The sequence below is a fragment of the Bos taurus genome, chromosome 17 (genome assembly GCF_002263795.3).
Source record: "Bos taurus isolate L1 Dominette 01449 registration number 42190680 breed Hereford chromosome 17, ARS-UCD2.0, whole genome shotgun sequence".
Taxonomy (NCBI): Eukaryota; Metazoa; Chordata; class Mammalia; order Artiodactyla; family Bovidae; genus Bos; species Bos taurus.
In genome coordinates, this window is record NC_037344.1 from 5,257,789 (window position 1) to 5,270,758 (window position 12,970).

Below are 12,970 nucleotides of genomic sequence, written 5' to 3' on the forward strand. Positions count from 1 at the left end.
ACAAGATGAAATTGCTGTTTGAATATTAGTATTTGGTTATTGAGGAAATCTGAGTATTTTCAAAAGTTAAAATACTTTGGACACCAGCATGTTTAAGATTATGAAATGTGTTTTCTGCATTATAAAACAGTAAGAATGTATGGTGCTATCTTCGCTACTCTTCTTCTTCTAGTTATTTTATTAAAATGAAAACATTTCGGAACCCCAGAGGAATTGGGTTTTTTCTTGACTCCATGTTAGCAGAGCACTCCATTTGCTTCTCCACACAGTTTGAATACTAACCATAGGGTAACTACACCATTTTGGTTGGCATTTGACTGTGAAAAATAGGAGATAATATGAAGATACACTTAGATTCCCAACTTTCTGTCAAGTTTCTGCCACTGTTTCCCTTGCTTATAGTTTTCCTTTCCTTTCCTGGGAGATAGCTCTGTTGTATCTGCCTCCTTATCCCACTTAGTTGGTGGTAGCTCATGAAATCAATCATAGACATGTTTTATAAGGTGAACATTTATACTCCTGTCTAAACTGGAGGAATCCTATCAATTCAGGGACTTAACTAATCTAGTGCTGAGGACAACAATTCCATTTTATACAGTCCTTGGAGGCTGTGCCAGTTAGAGACTGGATACACTCCTACTATCCACAACTATCGCTGCTTCCCAGCGTTATCCTTGCTGGATAGGCAGGGAGCTGCTGTCTGAGGGCAAGGGGCAAGTGTTTGGGAAGCTGCAGTAAATCAGGAATTGCCAGTGCCAATTCTTTGCCATGGCATATGGGCTTATTTCCTCAAAACATTCCTGGGTGTATCACTTAAAATTGCGGGCAGGGACTGTGGAGAGAAAGCAGCGTTTCTCTCACTTCCCAGTCTTGCTGTTACATTCCCTTTCCCCCATCAAATTATAGTCAAAATGAAATGATACAGTATTTGGGCTTTGCTTCAAAATAATACCAAAGGGAAGAAAAAGAAGGAGGGTATAGATTGGCCATGAGTGGCTAATTGTTGAAGCTGGTTTACAGGGACGTGGAGTTCGTGGCTGTTCTATGTAGTTTACAAAGTATGTTTGAAGTTTTCTGTAATAAAAATTAAGTTGTAAAGACTATGAATACATACACACCCAAAGTTGAAAAATAGAAGTTTTCTTTACGTACCTTGGTCTTACTGACTATCTCCTAAGTCAACAAAGTGCTGACTTCTCTTCTGCATTGAATTTTATTTTCTCTATATTTTGGTGCTATTGAATTTACAGGAAATTCAATAAGACATCATATGCATTCTGCTGGAGTTAGAATATATCTTAATCAATATTTTAGGCAGTGTTGCTATCTAATGGTCTATATAAAGAGGAGAGAAACTAAGAAGAATTATACTCAGAATGAATGAGGTATGTAGCATAACTTCTATCCTGTTTTTCCCCTCAGGCTTCTTCGCTTATAGATCTTTATGTTTGCATGCTTTCTGGTTCTTTATTACTTAAAAATTAGATAAAAATCATGAATATCCATATAGAATAGACTGTGAGTTAAACATATCTTTGGAAAGGAGCATTTTAACTCATTATTGTACTTATTTTACAGACATTAAAAATAAATATTGACTGAAGTAGTTTATCCTCACACTCTTACTTGCTTACTTTTAAATTTTATTTCGCCCATAAACAACATGCAAACAGATTTAACATCATCCTCTTTAACCTGACTTGACCGGCAATGAAATAGCTTAGACACGTAAATGCTTTCATTGCTATATCATTTTTGCTTCACCTTGTGAATTTAAAACTCTTTCTAAAATATGTTTATCCCTAATTTCGCTAGCTTGTCTGCAGGTTTACATTCTGTTTAGTTGGTTTGACCTAAGAAGGAACTGGCTTCAGCTGGTGGTTTTCATGCCTCTTACCACCCCTGTCTCAAGGTGTTGGAGTGGGGCTTTGGCTTGAACACTGCTAGCGCAGCCCCACCTTGCTGGTAAGGCCCAGATCTTTCAGAGTGCAGTTTGCTCAGTTCATGTCCCCATCTCTGGATCTCTGTTCCTTGAGGTTACTGTCTTAAAAGAGGGAGTTTATGTACATCACCTTCTGAGGATTCAGTTGGAGGAAGAGGGGTTTAGTATTTAATTGCATTATCTTATTTAAGAAAGAAGTTTAATCAAAGCTAAGCCTTTATCAACAATGCACAGCCATCAATGAGTTCTGCTGCATTTTAAATGAAAAACTAGAAAAGCAGCTAGACGAAACATACCCTTGTCCTAAAGGAGGAGTCATCATAATGTTCAGTAGGAGAACTTGCAGCACACAGATTTGATGGGTGCTTTATCTTTCCTTTCCCTTCAAGATAAAACGGTAAACAGAACTTGAGATGTGTCTTATACAGTAGCTACCTCCTTAAAAACAAACATACTGAACTCAAGTCTGTTTCCCCTTACAACTCTTGAGTTGTGAATACAAATCATTGTGTTGTACACACAAGGCCACAGGAGTGACAACAGTAGGGCTAGATGTGATTGTGTGTATATGAGAGAGAGTGTGTCTGTGTTTGTGTAACACGCTTTTGATATGCCATTCATTTTTAGGTCATTTGCCTTCATAAATATGGCAAGAAAAATGTAAAACTATTTGATTGCCAAGACAGAGGTACCCTTCTACAAAGTAGGATGTCAGTCTGAAATTAGCTTCTTTCCCATTTTGTTTGTTCTTGAAACACTTCTTCAAGATCATTCTCAACACTTTTTTTTTAAACAACATTTTAAAAGCATCACCTAGTACTATGTTGCTTCAAAAGAAAATATCAGTCACTCATGTGTATAAATCCTTTAAATATAGTAAATAGGGGAAAACTCTCATTATTTCAAAATTATTTTTGAGCAGCTCTTAATTACTGATTAGTATAAACATGATACTTTAAACACATTATAACACATTATAACACATTATAACACAAGACACTTTTACAGATATTACCCTAAGCCACGGTTTCTTTGAAATCTTCTTAAACCATGACTTCAGAGAAGAGTAGAGATGTAATAGTTATTTTAAGAATTCCATTACAGTTTTACCCAGCGTATCTTTCAAATGTTTTTTTGTGTGTGTGTGGTGGGGAGCAGTTTCTTAAACATAACCTTTGGACCATTAGACTTACTTATTTGTCATACCTGAACATGCTGTATATATACAAATATGATATTAATGAGAAAAGCCATTTTTGGTGCTTCATTGCATTGATTTTTTAAAGCATAATGGAAACTATCAAAACTCCTAGGACAATCTGTTTTCTGCCTAGTCACCAAAGATTTATTCTAATGGGACCCTATATCCGTAATATAAGTTAAAAATTCCAGACTTTCGTAATGTTAAAAGTCAAGGGTAGTAGCAGTCAAGAATTGGTGTTTATTATGTCCATCTTGTGTGCAAGTTCCTATGACAGTTATGTCAAAATTTTACTGTGTAAGTGGCAAGAGATTTTAAATCGGATTTGCCTAACTAAAAAAAAAAGCCCTTTTCTTTCCATGTGCTATGCTGACTCCTGTGGTAGAATTTGGCAAACATTACAAACAAGATTTTCAGAATACAAATGTGTTTAGGTTCTAGACTCTGGAGTGTGGTAACTTTCTAATACCATATCACATTTTAAATCAACAGACCTGTCCTTTAGAGAGTGCAGATTGCTTAGTTAGGTGCTTTCCTTTGTGATATTTAATGAGTATTGAACTTACGAGGACTCAGGGCTAAATTTGTAACAGGAAGAAGTGACAGTTTGAAGCTGATAATGTACCAGTCTCTCTGGAGTCCATCAAATGTGCTTCTTAATTAGGGGTTGTGTGCTATTTCTGTAAATTTTGTTAGTCTACTTGCAAATTCTAAATTCAACTTGGTAGGAGTAGGAATGCCAGGTAGGAATGCCCAACTCTTCCCTGGGTCAACAGCCTTACCATATTTTTAAAAAACAAGAACTCATTTTCTGAAGAGATGTCTAGTCTAGCCCATACAAAAGACTCCTTTCCCATGTTTAAGGTAGAGTATCAAGTCATTTTCTACTAAAATGAAAAGCAAATAAGATTACCATCGGACCAGGTCTCGTACCGTCCTGACCTTTGTGAAGAGAGCCACATTTGAGCACTGCTTCATGCTTCTCCCACGCCTGTCATAGTGCCTTCTGTTTGTTCTCACATAGCTTCATTCCTCACCTCTAATCTGCCTTTTCCCCGTCCTGATTGTTAGATTTCTCCTGGTAGTGAAGCAGTGGTGTGTGTGTCTGTGTTGCCCTCTCCATGTGGCATGGGGGATCTTAACTCCCCAACCAGGGATCAAACCTGAGTTGTGCCCTGCAATGGAATTCCAGAGTCTTAACCACTGGACCACCAGGGAAGTCCCTAAGCAGATTATTTTTCAGTTCTTTCCCCCTCAAATAAGACATAACTGTTTTGAATACATATATATCTACATCTATCTATCTATCTATCTTCAAAGAAGCAGTATGTCTAATGTCTAGGGGCCTGAGACATTTTCTTGTCTCTAGGTTCTAAACAGTAGGGAGCTAGGCACAAGGATCACTAGCCAGTCAGGGAATCAGAATTACAGTTTTGTTTCTAGTCCAGCATCTTCCAACTACTCCCTTGAGCCAGAGTAAGTGGCAAACTTTGTAGGACAGTGTGGCTAACATCTGAAATCAAATAGGGCTCTGAATTCTCCTGTATTTAGGGAGAGTTCTAGAAAACAATGACCACATCAGGAAGTCCCTGACCTTGTCTTCATGTAAGACAAAGAACCGAATTTCAAATTCTGTTAGTTGGAGAGAGGTCCAGAGGACAGGTATATTGAATAACATATACTGGGAAACAGCCCAACAAATAGCCATGCCTCCTCCATTTGTGCAGGATGACAGACTGGAAAACATTCACTGAGCCCAGTTTATAATCCAGTTTTAAATGTGTGGAGAGGATGGTGAAAGCAGACAGAAGGGGACACACCGGAGGAGATGAGTTTTGCCTACCATAGTGGAGTGAAAAGAGCTTTTCAGACTTGAGCTGGAATTCTGGTTTTGCTACTCATTATCTGGCCATAAATATGCAATCTCATTGAACTGTTTGCTTTATCTGTAAAATAAGACTATAACACCTACTTCACATGTTTTTTTATAAGGATTGAGTGAAATGATTTACGTGAAGCAAGTAGTGTAGTGCTTGGGACATGCAGGTCATTTGCAGATGTAAGCCTGCAACCTCATTTTGTCTGTCTGTCTGTTATCCCTCATCCCTGATCTCTCAGAATACACTTCATTCTGCCATGCAAGATACCAATCTGTGTGCTTTTTATGACCTTTAGTATTCAGTTATCATATCACCCTCTAGTGGAAAAAGTTATTAATAGAGAAACAGATAAATGCTTTTAAAAGGATATGCAGGAAGAGTGGGAGCATACTATAATAAGCTGGGCCCATCTCTAATAAAAATAGAACCCATTTCCCAGTGGATGCTTTTCACAGCTCTTCCTAATTGATAAGTACGTATCATTTCCTTCTATTAGAATTTGTCAGTTTCTCTAAATTTTCTTCTTCTCAAACATCTGTATACTTAAATGCTTTGTGAATTTTACAACTGGATGCCGAAATGAACTTTATGGTCAGTTTCTGACTAATTCCTCTTGCTATGCTATGCTGTGCTATGCTAAGTCACTTCAGTCGTGTCCGACTCTGTGCGACGCCAGAGACGGCAGCCCACTAGGCTCCCCTGTCCCTGGGATTCTCCAGGCAAGGACACTGGAGTGGGTTGCCATTTCCTTCTCCAATGCATGAAAGTGAAAAGTGAAAGTGAAGTCGCTCAGTCGTGTCCAACCCTCAGCAACCCCGTGGACTGCAGCCTTCCAGGTTCCTCCATCCATGGGATTTTCCAGGCAAGACTACTGGAGTGGGGTGCCATTGCCTTCTCCTCTTTGTGCAATTTTAAAAATACTTATTAACATTGTTTTAAACTATAATAGCTCTAAATGCTGATTATATTTAAATCTGTATCCTATTTGCTGAAAATAATTAATTAATTATTGATTTTAATTGTAGACCAAAATGAATCTCTCCACAGAATGGAGAATTTAAAAAACTTTTGATAGTGTTCCATTGATTTGTACTTTATGCAAATGATAAACTTCTCTGCTGCTGCTGCTGCTAAGTCGCTTCAGTTGTGTCTGACTCTGTGCAACCCCATAGACGGCAGCCCACCAGGCTCCCCCGTCCCTGGGATTCTCCAGGCAAGAACACTGGAGTGGGTTGCCATTTCCTTCTCCAATGCAGGAAAGTGAAAAGCGAAAGTGACGTCACTCAGTTGTGTCCGATTCTAGCGACCCCATGGACTGCAGCCTACCAGGCTCCTCTGTCCATGGGATTTTCTAGGCAAAAGTACTGGAGTGGGGTGCCATTGCCTTCTCCAAAACTTCTCTGAGGTATGCACAAATACCACAGATAGTTTTACTTAAAATATTCCTGAGGCAGGTTATTTTATATGTATTTAATTAAAATGAATGATATTTATTAATGTTTTTGTTGGTGATAGGGAAGATGGTATGAAGAGGTTAACGGGATTCTGTTTTTACTTTGGTAGGTAACTCCAAAATTATATCTCAAGGGCCCATTATTCACCCAGGCCTCAGTCCTGCATTTCTAGCTGCGTGTTGGACACTGTCACCTGAGTGGTCCTCTGAAAACTAAAACTACTATTTCTTTCTTCCTACCAACTTCTTATTTTCCTCTTCAGATTTTCTGGTCTCTTAACATCCCAGCCTTCTATTCATTGGGTGAAAAAATTGTTTGACTTTTTCTTATTATCTAATTCTGTGGATCTGTGAAGAGTTTAAGACATTTGAACACTTGATCTTCCTTTTTCTTACCCCCAGGCATTTGTAGGATAAAAATTGAAGAATCAGGTTTAAAAATCTCAAGAGCATCTTTACTTAATGTTTCTGTTTGCCACCAAGCTGTAATGCCATGTCCTTGACAAGTGTTCTGGCAATATGAATGATTGGATGAATTAAAAAAAATTTTTTTTCTTTTTGGCTGTGCTGGTCTTCATTGATGCATGTATCTTTCTCTAGTTGCGGTGACAGGGGCTTCTCTTCATTGTGGTGCACGGGCTTTTTACTATGGTGGCTTCTCTTGTTGCACAGCGTGGGCTCTAAGGCACGCGGGCTTGGTAGCTGCAGCCTCAGGCTCGGGAGCACAGGCTCAACAGTTGTGGCACATGAGCCTAGTTAGTTGCTGTGTGGCATTTGGGATCTTCTCAGATCAGGGATCGAACCCGTGTCTTCTGTACTGGCAGGCTGGCTCTTTACCACTGAGCCCCCAGGGAAGTCCTGACTGGGTGAATTTTCAAAAATCAGTTTTTAGTTCTGTATGGATCAGTAACCTCAATCTAAATATCTGGTTCTCGGTTTCCCACTGATGAAGCCAAATCCATAGTGAACATTTAAAGATTTTCGCAATCTTACCAATTTCTTTCTACTTGATTACATCTCCACTTCTCCCCTTGCCTTTAATGAACTCTAGCCAGATTTTCAGAATCCAGGCCGAATTCTGTCTCTATCTTTACACCTTTCTAGAACTAGAAAATTCAATTCCTTGAACCCATTATTTGCTCTCTACATTATGCAGTTCATTTGGTGTTATTATCTTGTAACTTTTGGGGTCAGTGTTGTCTTGAGTTGACATTTACTTTTATTTTTTGAACAGTAGAAATTTGATGTATTTGTCTCTAGTGCTGATTCATGTTGAACATTGAAATTTCATAAATTGTAATTTGAGCAATTCTCATTTCACCTCTTAAGATGTACCCAAATTAAAGTATAAATTATAAATAGGCATGCCATTTAAGTTTAGCTTAAGACTCAGATATTCAATATGAAGATAGTTACCTTGAAGAATATTGTAATTTTCAATTACATTTAGCAGTTAACTAATATTGCAATTAGCAATTGAGTCCCCTGAGAATTTAAGAACCATGTTGCAAAGATGCAGAAATCAATTGAAGGTAACTCATACAGTCATTAAAAATCATGTTTTTAAAGGAAATTAGATAACAGGAAACTTTATAAGTATATTTACTAAAATATAGAACTCAAAGCTATGTATATAATATGATTCTAACTGTGAAACAAACATATAGTAATCTATATATGCATGGGAAAAGGTCAGAAAGAATTAAATCAAATGTTAGAAATTATCTCTGAATGTGGTTGATTTATTTTTATTTTTTCTTATATAGTTTTCAGAATTTCCCAAGCTTCTTACAACAGACGTATATTGCTATTATTTATTGGGAGAAAAACTATATCTACTAGAAACCAGTTGTTGTTCTACTTAGTTTTTTTGGATAGCGTCCATAATGTATAATGCGCCAATGGAAGACTGGATGGAAAGACATCTCTCACAAGGAAGGACATTATGTAGTTTATTCATGAAAATGCAGCTGAATATAGTGGGGAGGAAAACTAAAACTGCCACTAGTTTCAGACGACACGTTATGTAGAAAATCCTTGAGACTCTACTAAAAAAATGTTTAGAATAAATGAATTCAGTAACATTTTAGAATAGAGGATCACTGCACAAAATCTCTTGCATTTTTATGTGCTAATACTGAAATATCAGAGAAGTGAAGAAAACCATCATTTTTTGCAGTTGTATCAAAAAGAATAAAATACCTAGAAATTAACCAAGGAAGTGAAAGACATGAATACTGAAAAGTACAAAATGTTAATGAAATAAATTGAAGACAAATACAAAGGTACTCTGTGCTAATGAGTTGGAAGAATATTGTTAAAGTGTCCGAACTATTGGAAGCAATCTACTAATTCAGTGCAATTCCTAACAAAATTCAAATGGCATTTTCCACAGAAATAGAACAAACAATCCTAAAATTTGTATAGAACCACAAGAGACACTGAATAGTCAAAGCAATCTTGAGAAAGAAGAACAGAGGTGGAAATGTCACACACCCTGATTTCAAACTAATTCTTCACATCTCTAGGACTCAGGCGCTACGTTGGCAATTCGCTATGGTCATCTTACCACATTATTAGAGGAGTAGTAGTTAGGATGATAAATGGCACCCCACTCCAGTACTCTTGCCTGGAAAATCCCATGGACAGAGGGGCCTGGTGGGCTGAAGTCCATGGGGTCGCTAAGAGTCGGACACGACTGAGCGACTTAACTTTCACTTTTCACTTTCATGCATTGGAGAAGGAAATGGCAACCCACTCCAGTGTTCTTGCCTGGAGAATCCCAGGGACGGGGGAGCCGGTGGTCTGCCGTCTATGGGGTCATGCAGAGTCGGAAATGACTGAAGTGACTTAGCAGTTAGGATGATGGTATCTTTGTTTTTAAGACATTTGTTTAATATATGGTTTCTTCAGAGAGTTACTTAGAGTACCCCTTGACAGCACGTTTGGCTCTCCCTGAAGCATGCATCTCATCTTGCATTTAAGATGAAGCAATTTCAGAGACTGCTTTTAAAATACAATGCTAAACTGCTTTCCCAGGAAGTCACCGGTGCTTTTCCTCCCCTCTCCTATTCCCAGTGCCTCATTTCTTCAAACTGATTAATATGCAGTCTTAATCCCCTGTGAGTCTGCTGCTTTACTTTGACTCTTGTCCTGAATCTCGGTCCCATCCGTGACGTGTCTTCTGGGGAAGACAGTTTCCATGTGTGTCGTTGCCTTGGCTGCTGTGATGAATGTCTGCCATCCGTAAATTATGATAAGAGAAAACCAAGTTGGATGAATTATAGAAGTAGAATACAGAGAAAAGAAAATGCTATTAGAGAATTTGGATTAGTTGTGTTCTAAATACCTACCTAATTTGTAGTCATGACACTATTATTTTGATTCTTTGAAAATGTCCTTAAATTTAATACTGTTTAGTTTTAATTGAGAGGCATTGTTTCTTCTCTGTTTAAGATTGGAATTTTTGGGAGGAAAGGGGCTATTTTTATGTCTGATTTATGGAAAATCTTTGAAAACATTTCACAGTTCTTTCAGAATCTTTTGGATAGTCTAAACATAAATGATAGTTCAAAAGAAAGCATGTAGAAGTAAAGCCACAGAAAATAAAACCTGTTTGGATTTTTGTAGAAGTCATACATTAACATGTTTAGTATACTTAGTAAATCAGAGAAAGTATTTTTTTTTTTTTACTATGAAATGTCATATATAAATTCATCTGTTTCTTCATTGAACACTAGAGGGCCATATGGTACCTTATTACTGCTTTTAATGTGTTTAAATACTTGGCAGGTGCTTTTTATCTTACACTTCGTGTTCTAGTACACTATTTCTTGCTCAGAATTAGAAATTAATATTTGGAGTAGTTGTGTGCAGTGTCATATAATATGTGAGATACCTAGTGTTCCCTTTCTTTTTTTAACCAGAAGCTATCATATATTCATTTTGCTATTTTAAAACAACAGTGATAACAAAAAGTGAACAGTGAGCCTTGGGATATGTGCCCAAACTTACTGTGCCTTGGGAATATGTGTATGTTTTTTGAAAAGCTCTCAGATATCCGCAGTTAAGTGTATTAACAACTAACGTCCTATCACTGTTGCTCAGGGCATCCTCGCTGTAGATGGGAGAAAAGAATGATCCCTCTGAAAGGCTATCTTCCTTGTTCAGATTTCCTCTTTTGTTAACATAGAAGGTAATATTCTTGCACATAGCCTGATCATCCTGAACTAAAGAATATTTGAGCAGATGATTCTTCTTCCTTCATTTCTTTTAGTCACTTGGGATGAAGAAATAAGAAATATGATCTACAGTTCCTAGACAGGTGGTATGAATGAGTGAACAAAGTCCTGACTGAGCCTGTAAGATTGTTCATGTTCTTATGAACTGCAGGACACATGCCTGCCCTAAAAGGTACTAACATTTCAGTTAGAAAAAAAAAAGCATTGTGCAGGCTCCAAAAAATACTGACCTTGAGTCACATTTGACCTCCGAATTGCTATTACCTTTGATAGCTTTTAAAAAGGAAATTCAACATCTTAAATATAAAGTATAGACTTGATTAAATTTTTATTGCTCCTTCAGACATACTTTAGAGAACACTTTAAACTATTCTTTGGCATTGCCTTTCTTAGGGATTGGAATGAAAACTGACCTTTTCCAGTCCTGTGGCCACTATTGAGTTTTCCAAATTTGCTGGCATATTGGGTGCAGCACTTTCACAGCAGCATCTTTTAGGATTTAAAATAGTTCACCTGGAATTCCATCACTCCACTAGCTTTGTTTGTAGTGATGCTTCCTAAGGTCCACTTGACTTCACATTCCAGGATGTCTGGCTCTAGGTGAGTGATCACACCATTGTGATTATCTGGGTCATGGAGATATTTTTTGTACAGTTCTTCTGTGTATTCTTGCCACCTCTTCTTAATATCTTCTGCTTCTGTTAGGTCCATACCATTTCTGTCCTTTATTGAGCCCGTCTTTCATGAAATGTTCCCTTGGTATCTCTTATTTTCTTGAAGAGATCTCTAGTCTTTCCCATTCTATTGTTTTCCTCTATTTCTTTGTGTTGATCACTGAGCAAGGCTTTTTTTAAATCTCTCCTTGCTATTCTTTGGAACTCTGCATTCAAATGGGTATATCTTTACTTTTCCCCTTTGCTTTTCACTTCTCTTCTTTTCACAGCTATTTGTAAGACCTCCTCAGATGGCCATTTTGCTGTTTTGCATTTCTTTTTCTTGGGGATGGTCTTGCTCCCTGTCTCCTATACAATGTCACAAACCTCTGTCCATAGTTCATCAGGCACTCTGTCAATCAGATCTAGTCTCTTAAATCTATTTCTCACTTCCACTGTATAATCATAAGGGATTTGATTTAGTTCATACTTGAATGGTCCATGGAGTTGCAAACAGTCGGACATGACTGAGCAACTTCACTGAATGGTCTAGTGGTTTTCCCTACTTTCTTCAATTTAAATCTGAATTTGGCAATAAGGAGTTCATGATGTGAGCCACAGTCTGCTCCCGGTCTTGTTTTTGCTGACTGCATAGACAGTCTCCATCTTTGGCTGCAAAGAATATAATCAGTCTGATTTCGGTGTTGACCGTCTGGTGATGTCCATGTGTAGAGTCTTCTCTTGTGTTGTTGGAAGAGGGTATTTGCTATGACCAAAGTCATAGCAAAGTAATGATCGAAATTCTCCAAGCCAGGCTTCAACAATACATGAACTGTGAACTTCCAGATGTTCAAGCTGGTTTTGGAAAAGGCAGAGGAACCAGAGATCAAATTGCCAACATCCGCCAGATCATCAAAAAATCAGGAGAGTTCCAGAAACATCTATATCTGCTTTATTGACAAGACTTTGACTATGTGGATCACAATAAACTGTGGAAAATTCTTCAAGAGATGGGAATACCAGACCACCTGATCTGCCTCTTGAGAAATCTGTGTGCAGGTCAGGAAGCAACAGTTAGAACTGGACATGGAACAACAGACTGGTTCCAAATAGGAAAAGGAGTACTTCAAGGCTGTATATTGTCACCCTGCTTAGTTAACTTCTATGCAGAGTACATCATGAGAAATGCTGGGCTGGAGGAAGCACAAGCTGGAATCAAGATTGCTGGGAGAAATATCAATAACCTCAGATATGCAGATGATACCACCCTTATGGCAGAAAGTGAAGAAGAACTAAAGAGCCTCTTGATGAAAGTGAAAGTGGAGAGTGAAAAAGTTTGCTTAAAACTCAACATTCAGAAAACTAAGATCATGGCCTCTGGTCCCATCACTTCATGGCAAATAGATGGGGAAAGAGTGACAGACTTTATTTTTTTGGCTCCAAAGTCACTGCAGATGGTGACTGCAGCCATGAAATAAAAAGACGCTTACTCCTTGGAAGGAAAGTTATGACCCACCTAGATAGTATATTAAAAAGCAGAGACATTACTTTGCCAACAGAGGTCTGTCTAGTCAAGGCTATCGTGTTTCCAGTGGTCATG

General features: G+C 37.9%; 1 protein-coding gene across 4 annotated transcripts in view; it reads left to right on the plus strand.

The window, feature by feature from the left end:
* Positions 1 to 12,970, plus strand: part of FBXW7 (F-box and WD repeat domain containing 7) — a 224,502-nt gene that overhangs the window by 130,225 nt on the left and 81,307 nt on the right. The gene's annotated exons all lie outside the window — the stretch shown is intronic.